General features: G+C 47.5%; 1 pseudogene; it reads left to right on the top strand.

Moving 5' to 3' along the window:
• The first annotated feature begins 638 nt into the window (after nucleotides 1-638).
• Nucleotides 639-17,074, top strand: part of LOC115083299 — a 40,170-nt pseudogene continuing 23,734 nt past the window's right edge.

Below are 17,074 nucleotides of genomic sequence, written 5' to 3'. Positions count from 1 at the left end.
GTGACTCCGACTCCTGCTTGTCTTCAGCCTGCCTCGACTCCGGTTCGTATTCCACTCGTGGGTTTCTTCATCCTCGCCTAAGTCCCAGCGGTCCGGGTCCCTACGGGCTCCTCCTGGGGGAACCTCGGACTTCCAGGGCGAAGACTCCTAAGTCCTAGCGACCCGGGCTCCCACAGCTCCTCTGGGGGAGTCACGGGTTTCCAGGTGAAGCTCCAATTGCCCAGTGGGAGTTCTGCCTACCGACTGATCCCTCGGGTCAGTCGTCCTAAGGATCCACTTCCGGATTTCCTCCATCGCAACAGTTTGCAAGGCCATGGATCCGGCAGACCTCGCCGGGCTACAGGCTATTCCGGGTTTGGCCCAGCGTTTAGTTCAGCAACAGCAGGTCCTGGACTCCCTGGCTGCAACAGTAGAGCGGCTGGCCGCTCGCATGGATGCCGAGCCGCCCGCACCTGTTCCGGTACCAGTACTCGCTCCAGTACCACTGGTAACCCTCCAGTCCCCTACGCAGCTTCCAGCGCCATCTCGCTATTCCGGGGATGCCAAGGCGTGTCGAGGGTTCTTAAACCAATGTTATGTGCGCTTTGCACTACTGCCTAACCAGTTTCCTACAGATGGCGCCAAGGTGGGCTTCCCCCATGTGGGAGAATAATGATCCAGCGCTGGGGGATTTGAACCGTTTTGTGGAAGAGTTCAAAGCGGCTTTTGATGAGCCAGCACGACAGGCTTCCGCTACCTCAGAGTTACTCCAGCTCCGGCAAGGAACGCGGACTTTAGCGGACTACGCGTTGGATTTCCGCACGCTCGCCCACGAGGTAGGCTGGCAGGATGAAGCTCTTCGGGGCGTGTTCCTGGAGGGCTTAGCCGGTTGTATTAAGGACGAGCTAGCGGCTCGGGATCTGCCGGAGACCCTTAGCTCCCTTATTGACTTGGCGGGTCGAATTGATCGGCGTTTGCAGCAGAGGGCGAAAGAGGGGCGCCCTTTTCGACGCTTGACGTCTGTGACTCCTAAAATCCCGAATTTGGGGTCACGAGGAACTACAACTTCACCAGCAGCTTCCTCAGACGAGCCCATGCAACTGGGTCGCTCGTCATTGTCGCCCGAAGAAAGGCAGCGACGCCGCGACTTGAGGCTGTGCCTGTACTGTGGCGGTAAGGGTCACTACCTTGCACAGTGTAAGGAACGAGCGGAAAACTCCCGCGCCTAGGTGTAAGGGAGGAGTGTCCCCTAGGCTGCCTTAGCGCTGCTCCTCAATGTACCATACTGGTAACCTTGGAATATCCCGGTGGTTCCTTCCTCACGCAAGCCCTAGTCGACTCCGGGGCAGGAGGCAACTTCATTACTAAGGATCTGGTGCAACAGTTGAGTCTTCCTACACGATCTAGGACTCCTGCCTTACGGGTAACCTCTATTCAGGGTACTCCTCTGTCTGGGTGCATTTCCACAGAGACCTTACCGCTGATTTTGCAGACGGGCTTATTGCACACAGAGGAGATTTCGTTGTTGGTTTTGGAGAAAGCTGTACATCCGGTGGTCCTTGGTTTACCCTGGCTCCAAAAACACTCTCCTGTGATTCGCTGGAAGGACTTTCAGATCACTCGGTGGAGTTCTGAGTGTTTCCAATCCTGCCTCCAAGCGAAAAAATTCCAACGGATTCCGCTGGCTCTCATCACTCCGGCATTACCGGCTCCGTATGCAGATTTTATGGATGTCTTTTCCAAAGAGAAAGCAGAATTGTTACCACAACACCGGCCTTTTGACTGTGCGATAGAGTTGCTCCCGGGTACTACTCCCCCTCGGGGACGGGTATACCCGTTGTCTCAGCCAGAGACCCGGGCTATGTCAGAATACATCACCGAGAATCTGGCTAAGGGCTTCATCCGCCCTTCAAAGTCTCCCGCGGGAGCAGGTTTCTTTTTTGTTGCAAAGAAGGACGGAGCCTTGCGACCTTGCATAGATTACCGTGGGCTCAATGCTATCACCAAGAAGAACCGGTACCCGCTTCCTCTCATTCCGGAATTGTTGGATAGACTCCAAGGGGCCCAAGTTTTCACTAAATTGGACCTCCGCGGCGCATACAACCTGGTCCGAATCCGTCCCGGGGATGAATGGAAGACGGCGTTCAACACCCGGGACGGCCATTATGAATACCTAGTGATGCCGTTTGGACTGTGCAATGCTCCCGCCGTATTCCAGCACTTAATGAACGAGATTCTGCGAGAATTATTGCACTCTTGCGTAATCGTCTATTTGGACGACGTTCTCATACATTCCCCGGATCTTACCTCCCATCGGCAACATGTGAGACAAGTACTCCAGATCTTACGAGACCATCATTTGTATGCAAAGTTTGAAAAATGTCTCTTTGAGCAGGAGTCGTTACCCTTCTTAGGGTATATTGTGTCCTCTACTGGTTTCCGAATGGACCCCAGTAAAGTGTCCGCCATCAGGAAGTGGCCCCGTCCTGAGGGGCTTAAAGCGTTGCAACGTTTTTTGGGGTTTGCTAACTTCTATAGACACTTTATTCCCCAGTACTCTCGTTTGGTGGCACCTTTAACCGCTCTAACTCGGAAAGGGGCAAACAACCGTCTTTGGCCTAAGGGGGCTTGTGAGGCTTTTGAACAATTAAAGGAGGCGTTTCTCCGGGATACTTGTTTACGTCACCCGGATCCCACGCGGCCATTCTTTGTCGAGGTCGATGCTTCTAATATTGCTGTGGGGGCGGTCCTCTCGCAAGCCTCTACTTCCGGACATCTCCTACCCTGCTCCTACTTTTCCAAAAAATTCTCATCAGGCGAGTGTAATTACGGCATTGGGGATAAGGAGTTGCTGGCTGTCAAACTTGCGCTGGAAGAATGGAGACAGTGGTTGGAGGGCTCTCTTCATCCTGTCACGATTTATACAGATCATAAAAACCTGGAGTTTCTCAACCAGGCCCAACGACTTAATCCCAGACAAGCACGTTGGTCCCTTTTCTTTAACCGTTTTGATTTCATACTAAAGTATCGTCCCGCCTCGAAGAATGTACGGGCTGATGCGCTCTCTCGTTGTGAAATCCAGGAGGGAAAGGAAGACCTCCCACAACACATCATTGATCCCGCTAGAATCCAGATAGCCAGTACCACAGTTTCCACTCTAGGACGAGTTGTGGTTTCCCGCAGAGATCGCAGGAGGGTGTTAGCCTGGGCCCACGACTCCCTCTCGGGGGGTCATGCCGGCAGGGAGAGGACGCTCGATCTGCTAAACCGCTATTACTGGTGGCCTCGAATTCGTCAAGATGTACGGTTATATGTGGATTCGTGTCCAGTATGTGCCTGGCAAAAACTGTCTAGTGGCCGGCCCTGGGGGCTTCTGCAGCCGCTGCCCGTTCCCGCGGAACCATGGTCCCACATAGCCACGGACTTTGTAGTGGATCTGCCACCCTCGGAAGGTAATACGGTGATTTGGGTAACCGTAGACCGCTTTTCAAAAATGATTCACCTGGTACCCTTGCCTAAGCTGCCCTCTGCGCCTGAACTCGCGCTCTTGTTTACTCAACACATCTTCCGGGCTCATGGACTACCACAGAGTATCGTATCTGATAGAGGACCACAGTTTACGGCCCGTTTCTGGCGTGCCCTTTGTAAGAAATTTGGGGTACAGTTAAATTTGTCCACTGCGTTTCACCCCCAGACCAATGGTCAGACGGAGCGCACGAATCGCACTCTTAAAACCTTCCTCCGTAGTTTCATCTCTGAAAAGGGAACTAACTGGGTTTCTCTTCTGCCTTGGGCAGAGTTCGCCTACAACAATCATACCCATGCGGTCACGGGACAAACACCTTTCCAGATTGTGTTTGGTCGGCACCCAAGGCCTCAGATACCGGTTCCTATTTCCATTCCATCACCAGCTGCCTTAACAGCAGCACGTCAAGTGCATCATCTCTGGAAGGGGATTCAACACAGACTGACCACTGCAGCGAAAAAGTCTCAGCAGTTCGCTAATCGTCATCGACGTCCAGCGCCAGTCTTCCTGCCGGGTACCAAGGTGTGGTTAAGCACCCGGAACCTCCAACTACCTAACCGTTCTCGTAAGTTGGCTCCCAGATACTGCGGGCCTTTTCAAGTTGCGGAGCGTATAGGAACAGTATCCTACAGACTTCGCCTCCCGTCTTCACTCCTCATCCATAACGTTTTCCACGTCTCCTTGTTGAAACCGGTGGTACTTTCCCGATTCCACCATCCTTCCACGGACGCACTATCTTCACCTACATCTGGGGAGAATACGTATCAGGTACGGGAGGTCTTGGACGTTCGCTTCCACGCCCGTCACTGGGAATACCTGCTGGCATGGGAAGGGTGCGGCCCCGAAGAAGACTCATGGGAACCAGCTCGGAACATCTTGGACAAATCATTGCTAACTCAATTCCACCTGGACAATCCCGGGAAACCCGGTCCTCGGCGGAGGGGGCGTAAGAGGGGGGGTTCTGTTGCGGTCTCGGTCGCCACGGTGGCGCTCGAGCCCTTACCTCCTCTCCGGGTCCCGGGGCCTTGCCGCGATCCGCGGACTCGGGGCTCGGTCAGGCCGCGTGGGGAAGGCCTTTCCCCGTGCGGGACGCCGCCAACCTTCGCGGGAGACTCCTCCCCCTCGGGGGAACGCGCGCGCGCGAGGGTCGGGCTTTTCTGCTGTCAGCACCTGGATGTGCTGACACGCCTCCCCGTGACGTCAGACGCCGACCGGGGGATTTAAACGAGGCACTTTCGTCTCCAAAGTGCCTTGCAACGAGGTTCCTTCACCCGAAGAGCTAGTTGCCGTCGTTCCTGTTCCCCACTGCTTGTCTTCAGCCTGCCTTGACTCCGGTCCGTGACTCCGACTCCTGCTTGTCTTCAGCCTGCCTTGACTCCGGTCCGTGACTCCGACTCCTGCTTGTCTTCAGCCTGCCTTGACTCCGGTCCGTGACTCCGACTCCTGCTTGTCTTCAGCCTGCCTCGACTCCGGTCCGTATTCCACTCCTGGGTTTCTTCGTCCTCGCCTAAGTCCCAGCGGTCCGGGTCCCTACGGGCTCCTCCTGGGGGGACCTCGGACTTCCAGGGCGAAGACTCCTAAGTCCTAGCGACCCGGGCTCCCACAGCTCCTCTGGGGGAGTCACGGGTTTCCAGGTGAAGCTCCAATTGCCCAGTGGGAGTTCTGCCTACCGACTGATCCCTCGGGTCAGTCGTCCTAAGGATCCACTTCCGGATTTCCTCCATCGCAACAGTTTTATGCACAAAAATGAGGTTTTCTAAAATTGCACAGCCAGTGTGCAAGTAAATTTGCATATGTATATCAGATTCACATGTAGGTTCACTTAAACTGTGCAGAGATTTTCCCAGGGGCAGGGTTGGGGTACAGTTTTCACTTACATGCATACTTTTCCATTTTAAAAAATTTGCGCATAAATCTACACAGGAAAGTTTACATAATCCAGATAGGTGTAATTTATGCTGGTACTGTCCGTGGGATAATTTTCATGATATAAATTGCACCAAATTAAAATTTGGTGCAATTTATATGTGTAGTTGCCGTATATGTTACCCACAATGTTACAAAATTACCCTTGAAATATATTTAGTTAGTCCAAAAAAAAGGTATCACTTTATATTTTTTAGTCTGTTGACCTTTATTTCCGTTACTTTCCCAGTTCTTCTCTAGAAAGATATTTTATAAACTGCTGATTTACTACTGCACGAGGAGGTGCCCCAGATTTGCCCCCAAGATCTGGTAAACTAGCTACAGCCTTTGTGCAGTGGGAAGTAGGCAGTTTTTGCAAAAGGGTATTTTAAGAAGGAAATAGACAAACACCTACTGAAACACGTTTAAATGAAGGATTTTTATTTTAAAGTTGAAGGGCGGAGCGCGAAACCGAAAGCTGCAGTGGTGGTGTTTTTGCTTTTCTTTTTACACGCTGTTTCTAGCCTTCACGCCGGCTCCAGTTCAGTCTCCCTTCGGTCTTCCCGCCAACAGTGCGGCAGCTCGAGCGCCCCAGGAGAGCTGAGCCGAAGCAATGAGGAGGGGGGGGGGGGGGGGGGGGGATTATGACAACACAGCCGAAAGCAACGGAGGATTCCACGTCTCCATGACAACCCTAAACAACTCCCTCAACGCCACCCCTCCCCATCTCCCCCTCCCCCCGCCCCTCTCGCATCCCGGGCCAAGAGAAGAGGGCACGAGCTAATGATCCCTGCAGCGGGCAGCACGTACAGTGCTGCAGCAGCAGCAGCCACAATAAAAAAAAAAAAAAAAGCACCTCCCGGGATCTATACCTCATATCCCGCCCCCCGACACCAGCCACAGGTTCAGCACGAGTGCCAATAACAAAAATTAAACTCTGCACCCCCGGGGGAGCATGCAGCGTATTTAACCTCCTCCTCCTCTCCGCTCCCACTGGGCTACTGCTGCTAAATGCTGCCAGAGCCGGAGGAGCAAGAGAGCGCCAGGATGGAGAAGCAGACAGCGATTGCTATGGCTGCTCCTTCAGTCCGGCCCGGCCCCGGGTCTCCCCCGTCGCAGCATAGGTCCGGCAGGGCCCCCTCGCAGGTGCCAGTGGCGGCGGGATGGAGCAGGCACCGGCCGGCACAGCCCATCGCCCCGATGGAGAACATCAAGGAGATCCAGGTGGGTAGGGAACAGGAGGGAGGGGGGCTGACCTTGCTGAAGGCACATAGCTTCTGGCTAGAGAAAGTGACCTGGGCTATTTTTTATTCAATTTTGCATTTTGGAAAATCCGTTACCGGGGCATTGTGGTACTTGTAGTCTCTGATAAGTAGCACAACTGCTATTATTACTAGTTATCATTTACATACCGGTAGCACTGTTAGACATACGCAACTCTACTAGGAGGGAGTCAAAATGCTAAAACTGGTCTGCTGCACTGCTAAACATATTGTGAAAAACATTGTAATGGATTAATTCTCCGAGAGTGGTCGAGATAGGATGCGTACCCAGGGTTTTTATTTGTTTTAAATTTCTGGAACTGGGAGTGCTATAGATCTGGCTCTAGAGCCCCTTTTTGAGAACTCTGCCTAAGATGGTTCTGTGTTCCCGCCTTTCTTTTGCTTCTCGGTGTCTCGCTGATGATGAAAACAGAAAGACCACAAGCTTGCCAGTATGTGGCTGCTCTGCAACGCCCGGTTAACAAAATCTGCTCAATTTCTTAAGTTACAATACAAGCCAATTCAATAAGAAAAAAAAAAAAGGAGGGTGATGGTAGCTACAGTGATGCGCTCCCCATGAGTGCATAGTGGTAAAACAATAAAATGCCTGCCTTTTAATTAAAAGTCATTTTCTCAATGGTGAGGCTTTGTTTTGGTTGTCAGATACTCAGATGCCTGCTATCCATCCCCAGCCGTGCCTGTTAGGGAGCTGCTTTGCAAATGGGTAAGGCTCCCAAGTAGGCTCAGGTTGGAGCACTGGGGAATATGGACAAAGAGTTCCGGTTGTTGCATGTGGAACTACATACATGTTATAACTCTCCCGCTCTATAATTACAACATTTTATTTTCTCTCCCTGAGGGTGCATTGTGCTACCATTTGTAGATGCCTTCCATTGGCTATATAGAATATAACGACTTCAGCATAACTTTTTTTATGCACTTTGGTACTGCAGAGATAAAACGGAATATGAAAGGCAGGATGTGTTCCTGCTGTAGCTGATTTCTTCAGATAACTGGGAAGTTTTTGTTTGACAGCCTGAGATTCTTTTTCTCACCAGGAAGACACTCTTTTAAGTGTTCATGTTGACTGTGAGAGGCCATGGTAATCTGGGGTTATTTTATCCTACGGCTGTCACGTGGTATTTGATTTACTGTAAAGTGTGTTTGTGCTTTTGATGGTCTCAATGCACTTGCCAACCCATCTCAAGGCCAAGCTGTGATATTTCTCCTGCTTACAGTCACCGCTAAGAAGAATCTGATTTCATAGTGCTCACTGGTGGTGGTTGTTTGACAATATAGTAAAGAAGAAAGAGCAGTGGTGATTTTCTTGAAAAAAAAAAAAAGGTACCAGGTTAGACCTGCAGAGAGCGATTTGTTGTGGTTCAAAAAGGTTTCAGGCTGGTGACCTGGAGTGACCTGACACAATCAGCCCTGAGAAAGAGTTCAGAGCTCTAGTTGCATGATACAAAAGACAAAATGGTTATGACCTCCAAGGCCTTCACCAGGAAAACACTGTAATATCTGGTCAAATCTTGACGTTAGTATGGAGGAGCAAATACTGATCCTTCAGTGATAGTGCATCTTCTGGAACTGAGCTCTACCATCGAAGAATAGTCTGCAGCAAAATCTTCAAAGCTGAATTTGAGATCACTATTTATTGGTTTATTTATTTATTGGTTTTTGTATACCATCATTCAGTGTAGCCATCACAATGGTTAACAAAGCATGAGACATGCAATTTCTAGTACAAATAAAACAGTGCATAGTAAAAATAAAATACGATAACATTCATGATAAAAATAGGTTTCAATTAAACACTAAAAGAAAAAATAAATATTAAGAACATAGAAAAAAGAATAAAATCTTAGGATGTTAGTGCAGGGTAGGTAGGAGGATGCGAGGATTATTACGAATCATGGTATGTCTTAGTGAATAGCTAGGTCTTTAGCTCCTTCTTAAATGTTTTTAGACTCGATTATAGTCGTAATTCGGTGGGAAGTGCGTTCCATAATTTTGGACTGGCAAGCGAAATTGCACGTTCGCGAACTTGGGCGAGTTGTGCAGAACGTACTGATGGAATTGTTAATAGGCCTTTATTGGCTGATCATAAGTTTCATTGGGGAACATGAAGTTTAATTGCTGCATTTAACCAGTCTGTCTGTTCTTCATATATAATTTTATGTAAAATGGTAAGTACCTTGTATTCAATTCGGATAGGATAGGAAAGGAACACAGTTTTCAAGCTTGGAAAACTGAATTAGAAAAAGAAAGCAAAAAAACAACTTCTCACCTTTTTCTCATGCTTTCTTTTTTCAAAATGTAAATCTCTGCTTAAGCTCAGTGAAGTATTGCTGGTATATATAGCCCGCTAGATCTTGCCTTTGCTTGGTTTAAGTGAAAACATGATTTACAGTATGGCAATTCTAAGATAAATCTGCTTTTAAGGCCTTGGTATGTAAAAATATCCCAAGATTTCTATATCCCTACTGAAAAATTAGGCTGGCAAAAAGCAGTGGATAGTAACAACAGTGTGACAGGCATCCCTTCAGACCTGATCAGATATGCCATGGAAAAGCCACCACTTCTTTTTGCTCAGATCCTGGCCAGCATCTGTGCTCTGTTCTTAGTATCTTACAGCAGCAAGAGACACCACCAGTAGTGGCTGTTAAACGTTTTGGAGCTCCTTTCTCTTTTAATCACAGGCAGGCCGATACAGTACAGTGCGCGCCGATGGAGCGCACTGTTAGCCTGCTCTTGGACACGCGTTTTCCCTTACCCCTTATTCAGTAAGGGGAGGAAAACACGCGTCCAACCCGCGGCACCTAATAGCGCCCTCAACATGCAAATGCATGTTGATGGCCCTATTATGTATGCGCGCGGGATACAGAAAATAAAATGTGCATTCAAGCCGCACATTTTACTTTCAGAAATTAGCGCCGACCCAAAGGTAGGAGCTAATTTCTTCTGGCACTGGGAAAGTGCCAGAAGCTTTTCTGTGCCCCCTCCGACTTAATATCATGGCGATATTAAGTCGGAGGTCCCGAAGAATAAAAAAAGTTAAAAAAAGTTTAAAAAAAAATTTGAATTCGGCCCGTGGCTGTCGGGCGGAAAACCGGACGCTCAATTTTGCCGGCGTCCGGTTTCCGAGCCCGTGGCTGTCAGCGGGCTCGAGAACCGACGCCGGCAAAATTGAGCGTCGGCAGTCAAACCCGCTGACAGCCGCCGCTCCTGTCAAAAAGGAGGCGCTAGGGACGCGCTAGTGTCCCTAGCGCCTCCTTTTGCCCGTTTTTACTGCCGGGCCTAATTTAAATACTGAATCGCGCGCACCAGCGAGTGGCCGGTGTGCGCGCCGGGAGAGCGGGCGTTCGCCTGCTCTCCCGCGGACTTTACTGTATCAGCCTGAGGGTTATTTGCATATGAGTTTCTTTTGTATGTGAGTTTCCCCGGTTTGGTCTGCACATACTTTAGTTTGTACACTCAGAATATCTTTATATGTGTTTTTATTGTATTATTGTAATGTTGTAATAAAACATACTATTTATTTACATAAAACTATCTATTTACATAATTTGTCATGGTAATAAAGCACATTATTATGTATTATTGCTTATTCATTTATTAATTATTTAATTACTGGTTATTCATCCCTGGCTCTCTCTACTATTTGCTCCTTTTGAGAGCCTGTGTAATCGTGTATGCCTCTCCTTCCTAGGTATAACATGAGCTCTGAAGTCTGGTAATTAACGGCAGCATGCAGGGCATGGGTAACTGGGCCTTGCTTTGTGCAGCATACTCATTGCACGCAGCACTTCCTCATCTTTCCCCTCCTTTGAGTCCTTCCAGCCTCTGTCTTATCCCCAGGCTGAGTGAGACGGGGAGAGCGTGTGCCCTGAGCACTGAATGTGACTTACTCTGGCGCCGATGCAATAAAGTGCGCCCATCCTAGCGCACAAGGTTTACACGCGGTTGAACGTGCGTTTTGGATACGCTAGAATAACACCCAATGCAATAAAGAGTTTAGCACGCCCAAAACATGTGCCCAAACAAATACATAGCCGATAGCATTCATCACATGTAAATTCCAAGTGGCTGAGGCTATTAGCTATTATCTCTGATGCAGAAAATTGCTGGGCACCCAATACACACTTTTTAACGTGATAAATTTAATTCCAGCTCCGGTGGTGACGTAAAGTCAAACCACGAGTCAGGGGCTCACGAGAAATTAAAAAATACAGTTCTCTGTGGTTCATCCTACTTAGTATCGTTTTGATACTTAAATATACTGCTTGCGGTGTTGAAAAATAAATGTGTATTTAAAAAAAAAAAAAATTTCTTCTGGATGCACAATTTAGATGCCCATAGCAAGGAGCACTTAGTTATGGGTGTCTTTGGTGACCTCAGCAAAATCAGCCAGAAGTGGGATAAAAATTGATGCTCATATTGAACGCCCATTGCAAGTGTTGGGCGCCCCGATGCATTTGAGCGCTAGGGGTGCAAAATTCTCCTCCAACGTGCCCTTTTTGATGCCGCACCTCATTTAAATACTGCATCGGGTGCCCAGGGGATGTGGCTGCATGCACGTTAAGAAAACGGGTGCTCAATACGAGCGCCCGTCAGCAACATGCATCTTATTACATCGGCCCCCTCTGAGTGTTGGAAGCAGCACAGTGGAGGAGATCTGGCAGTCAACTGTGGCTATCAAGATAACTAACCGAGTCAGCTGCACACACCACATTGACTCCTCTCGTCTTCTGCACTTGTATTTACAGGGATATGATCCATTGAGATGGGTTCGTGTGCATATCCACCCCCTCTCTGCCCCTTTCTATTAAAATTTGAAAGAGAAACAAATGGAGCTTTCAGTGCTTCCCTGCTCTTTTGCTCTTAGGAGGTCTTTCCATATCTGCACTGCCTGTCTGTGGAGGCTGGTGTGGCACACAATGTTTTTTGTTAAAGGAGGTGTGCCTTGAGCTTGCAAAGATTGGGAAACATTGACATAGTAAATGATGGCAGATAAAGACCAAAATGGCCCATCCAGTAGTGATGGGTCCACTGTGCGTAGCTAAGCACGTAGATTCCCACATGGAACCCGTAATCCACTCCCCCTCCTTGTCTTTCATGGGCGTGCATTTATTTTATTTATTTCACAGCATTTCTTAATCGCTTTACAGATTAAAAATCACCCAAAGCGATGAACAAAATAAAACAGGCAATACAATAATATTCAAAATGCAATTACAGGACTCATTCCCAAATACCTTTCATACCACAGGTTTAACCATACTGGAACTCAGGTTTAGATGGAAACACCTTTACCTTCACACATATTTGAATTTTCCACTCTGTTATCCAGTGCCTTCTAGAAAGCTCAGTGTAGTCATATCATTGCTATTTTGGACTGTAACTGCTGCCCTGTGTAAGTTACCTCAGCAGAAAAGCAATTTATTTTCCAATTAGTAGTGACATTTGTTACCTAAATGGAAGCAGCATACCTGCGCTGGGCCATTTGAACCAGTGACCTTCTGTATATTAATATTTATTTATTTATTTATTTATTTATTTATTTAAGGTTTTTTTATACCGGCATTCAAGAACTCGTTCTCATCATGTCGGTTTACAGAAAACAGGGGTGCAGAAATATAACCAAAAACATAACTAAACGTGGAGAAGAGAAGCAGTTACAATTAACAAGGGATCATGAACTGGGATTATAAGAAATAAAAGAGATAGAGGAGGATAATTATATACAAGTGTACAATGTAAATAAGGAGTTCTCTATAAATACAAGAGAACAAAATAAATATGGAGTCCATTATATACAGCTACTTAGCATAGGAGTCATTGATGGATCTTGTTAGGTGGAGTTCGGGAAGGCTTGCCTGAAAAGCCATGTCTTAAGTCTTTTCCTAAACGTTAAGAGGCACGGTTCGTTTCTTAGATCTGGTGGGATAGAGTTCCATAGCGGAGGGCCTGCTGTTGAAAGGGCTCGGTCTCTCAAGGTTCTGTGATTAGTAGTTTTTACGGGTGGAACAAGGAGGCATCCTGTGTAGGCTTCCCTAGTCAGTCTTGTTGATTCGTGAACACGGGGAGGAATTTGTAGGTCGATTGTGGTGTGTTGGTGAATGATTTTGTATAATAATGTGATGGATTTGTAAATTACTCTGAAGTGGATTGGTAACCAGTGGAGGGCTTGAAGGACTGGAGAGATGTGGTCTCTTTTTCTGGTGTTTGTTAGTAAACGTGCTGCTGCGTTTTGGACCATTTGGAGTGGTTTTGTATATGAGGAGGGGAGGCCAAGAAGAGTCGCGTTGCAGTAGTCTAATTTGGAGAAGATGAGGGCTTGGAGAATGGTTCTGAAATCTTTGGCGTGGAAGAGTGGTCTTATCCTTTTTAATATAGTACTTATCACCTGAACTGGCTCAAAGGTAAGGCTCAGGGCCTCTCTTATTTAAACAGTCAGCATGTACTTAATTTGTTCTTGAGTTATATGGTAGCAGCACCACAAACTTAAGCAATTACATTACGTTCCCCTTAGGGGGGTGGGGCAGGGGAGGGTGTAGCACTAGGTAAAGGCTGGGAGTGAGCTGGTGTCCTGTGGGTTCTGAGACACCTTGCAGCCAAGTGGAGCTATTGGATGTCATCCTGTCCTTTAGCTCCCCAATAAACTGTTCTCATCAGGGTTCCACAAACCTCCTTTACTAGATAGAGACCCACCACCCAATGGCATCTATTCTGTAAAAACTGGGAGGTGTGAAAAAAAAAGAAATCAGACACCCTAGTGAGTTTCTGTGGAATAAAGCCAGCTGTCCCACCACCCAGCCCTTTTTGTAGCATGAGAGAGGAAAATGTTGCAGGACTAAAAGTCCACTGCTCATGCAGCTCAGGAAGTTTAGCAGTCTGGAAGTCAATTCACAGGCCGATGCATTTATATCCCATTTGGGGCTCTGTTCAAGAGGCACAGTGACTGGATGTGTACAGTGCACCAGCAAAACTCAAATACAAAACCCCAATACTTATTGCAGGCTTGCTCAGCAAGCAGGGGAGGCCAACTCCAGTCCTCAAGAGCCACAAGCAGGATATCCACACTGAATGTGCACGAAATATATATATGAGTACAATGGAGGCAATGCATGCAAATCTCTCTCATGTATATTCATTGTGGAGATCCTGAAAACCTGGCCTGTTTGTGGCCCTTGAGGACTGGAGAAATGCAGAGTCATGTATCTGGGGTGTGGTAATCTGAAAGAACTATAAGCGTTGGGAGGTGAAGGGCTGATGTGCATGGAGCAGGAGAGTAACCTTGGGGTGATAGTGTCTAACGACCTGAAATCGACGAAGCAGTGTGACACGGCGATAGCCAAAGCCAGACGAATGCTAGGCTGCATAGAGAGAGGAATATCTAGTAAGAAAAGGGAAGTGATGATCCCCTTGAACAGGTCCTTAGTGAAGCCTCACCTGGAGTACTGTGTTCAGTTCTGGAGACCGTATCTCAAAGGAGACAGAGACAGGATGGAGGCGGTCCAGAGAAGGGCGACCAAAATGGTGGGTGGTCTCCATTGAATGACTTATGAGAGAGGTTGAAGAACCTAAATATGTATACCCTAGAGCAGCGTTTCTCAACCGGTGTGTTGCGACCCACCAGTGTGTCACTAAACAGCGGCAGGTGTGTCACGTGCTACCGGTCTCCCACTGCTCTTCCCCCCTCTTCCTTCACCGAGCGAGAGGCAGAAGATCTTCCACTGCTGCTGATGCTGCCTGGGCTATCAGCATGTTCAAGCCCGGATGGGAACAACAGCAGTGTTAGTGGAGACTGGCAACTGCGGCTGGGCCTTTTCTTCTTCCTGCACCTGCCCTCCTGCCCTGGAACAGGAAGTGATGTGCAGAGGGGTGCGCGGGAAGAAGAAAGAGCCATGCTGCACGAAAAAGTAGCAGCGGCAGCGGCACCCCTGAGCAGTAGCATGAGCCCGAAGCAAAATCAGAAGCAGCCAGCAATCGGCACAGGAGACATCAGAATTAGCCCCCCGTGGCCGATGGGTTTCTTCTTTCTTGGCCTGTGGGGGCTGGAGGAGGAGGCTGCTGCAGCTACCATTTGTGCTCGGGGGGGGGGGGGGGGCAGGAAATGAGAGAGAGAGAGAGACAGCCTGTCTGTAAGTGAGAGAAGGTATGAGTGATTAAGAGTGTGCATGTGTAACTGTGACTGAGAGCCTGTGTGTGAGAGCTTTTCATTGGCATCATCTATGTAATGTGTGTGAGAGAGAACCATGTGTGTGATTGAGAGAAACTGGTCAGAGAGGTGATTTGTGTATATAGGAGAGACAATGGAAGTGACTGGTCAGGGAGATGACTGGAGTGTGTGTGTGTGAGAGAAAGTGATTATGTGAATTAGAAGCCTGTGTATGTGGAGAGAGCTAGCATAGGAGTGAGAAATATGGGTGTGTGTGAGACACAGCATGGGAGTGAGAAGCCTGTATATGTAAGGTAGAACATGGAAGTGGGAAGCCTGTGCGTGTGTGCATGAGAGAGACTGTTCGGGAAGATGACTGGTGTGTGTGTGTGTGTGTGTGAGTGTGTGTAAGAGAAAGACTGGTCAGGAGATGATTGGTGTGTGAAAGACAGAAACTGGTCATGGGGGTTTAACTGGTATGTGTGTGTGTGAGAGACAGAGAGACTGGTCGTGGGCACTAAGGAAGAGGACCATGAGTACAGAGCTGCATCCACTACTTCTGCTTCTGGTGTGTGCTACTGGCCTGCATGGAAGAGGAGTAGGAGAGCTGCTGGAGGGGGTTAGTAAAGGTGGCTTTTTAAGTTTATTTTTCTTGATTGACTGCCATTTTAATTACTGAATATTATGTGATGTGTCCGCTGTTTTGAAATATTTTATTGGTGTTTGGAGAATTTTAAATAATTTTTATGAGTTTTTAATTGTTGGATATTATTCTGTTCATAGTTGTTGTGAAACATTTATTCTGCTTATTAGTATAGTTATATAATTATTTCTGTGTTGGGATCTATAGCTGCTTGGCTAGTTCTGTTTTCCTAATAGGAGGTGTATTAGTGTTTAGACCTGATTTAATATTTGTAGTGTTGCCTTTTCATAGGTAGGGTTGTTACTGTTTAAGTACATTCCATAATACAGGTGTAACTGTGTGCGGATTAGTTTATGTGCATAACTGCAGATCCTGGGAGTATGTTAGGTCGGTTCTGTGTATGTTACTAAGGTGAGGTATTTTACTGTATCAGTCTTATTTGTTGTATTTTCTCAAGAGGACATGCATTAGTGATAAACTGCTGTCTTTTTATAAATAGAGCTATTGAGCCTGGTAGTTGGAGTTTATGTTGCTGTTACTGAGATGACACTAGAACCAGAATATATTTTTTGTAAGGTGAGTTGTACGGGGAATGTCATAATTCTGCTTTACATCCATAATTGTGGGTCAGGGGGGTTCCTGTGGGTGCAAACTGTACTTTTACATTTAGCCCTATGATGGTCATGTGTTCAGTGTGTCACGTATGTGAGAACCATCTGTCAGGTGTGTCCCGACAGAAAAAAGGTTGAGAACCACTGCCCTAGAGAGGAGGCGCGGGGTGATATGATACAAAGCTTCAGATACTTGAAAGGTTTTAATGATCCATGGTCGTCAACAAACCTTTTCCATTGGAAACAATTTAGTAGAACTAGGGGTCACAATTTGAAACTCCAGGGAGGAAGAACCAATGTCAGGAAATATTTCTTCACTGAGAGGGTGGTGGTAGATGCCTGGAATGCCCTTCAGGAGGAAGTAGTGAAGACTAAAACTGTGAAGAATTTCAAAGGGGCATGGAATAAACACTGTGGATCCTTAAAAGGCTAGAGGATGGGAATAAAAAAAAAAGCTTAACCCGCATAGAGTGGCAGTCACTACCCTTAAGAGAAACATGGGGGTAACCTGCACGGAGCGGCAGTGACTGCCTTGGGAAGCTTGCTGGGCAGACTGGATGGACCATTTTGGTCTTTTTCCGCCGTCATTACTATGTTACTATGTTACTCCTGGCATAAAGGATGTGCCCGAATCAGAAGGTACACTGCTCAAACTGGCTCGTCAGCTTAGGGAACAATGCAGTGACTTAGCAGAAAGTTCATGCTTTTCTCTCCCCCACTACCTCTCTCTCATTGGAGATTTCAAGTGTTTCATTGTGATAGAGAGGTTTCCTTTACCCACTGCACTTAAACAATAATAAACCGGTGTTTGCGACTCTTCACTTCCTGCTCCTGGGGAGGTAGAGAGGCAGTATAGTTTGCAGTCTTTTGTTTTTTTGATTAAGTTTGTTTAGAGGAGTTTCTTAGTGCTGCCTCATATTATACTGCAAAGAGAATGCATTTCCCCTTCCCAATGATTTTCTTCCTGGTTATTTTGTAATTAAA

This window comes from Rhinatrema bivittatum, chromosome 2 (genome assembly GCF_901001135.1).
Source record: "Rhinatrema bivittatum chromosome 2, aRhiBiv1.1, whole genome shotgun sequence".
NCBI classification, from domain to species: domain Eukaryota; kingdom Metazoa; phylum Chordata; class Amphibia; order Gymnophiona; family Rhinatrematidae; genus Rhinatrema; species Rhinatrema bivittatum.
The sequence above is the reverse complement of the archived record's forward strand: the minus strand, read 5'-3'. Positions and strand labels throughout refer to the sequence as shown.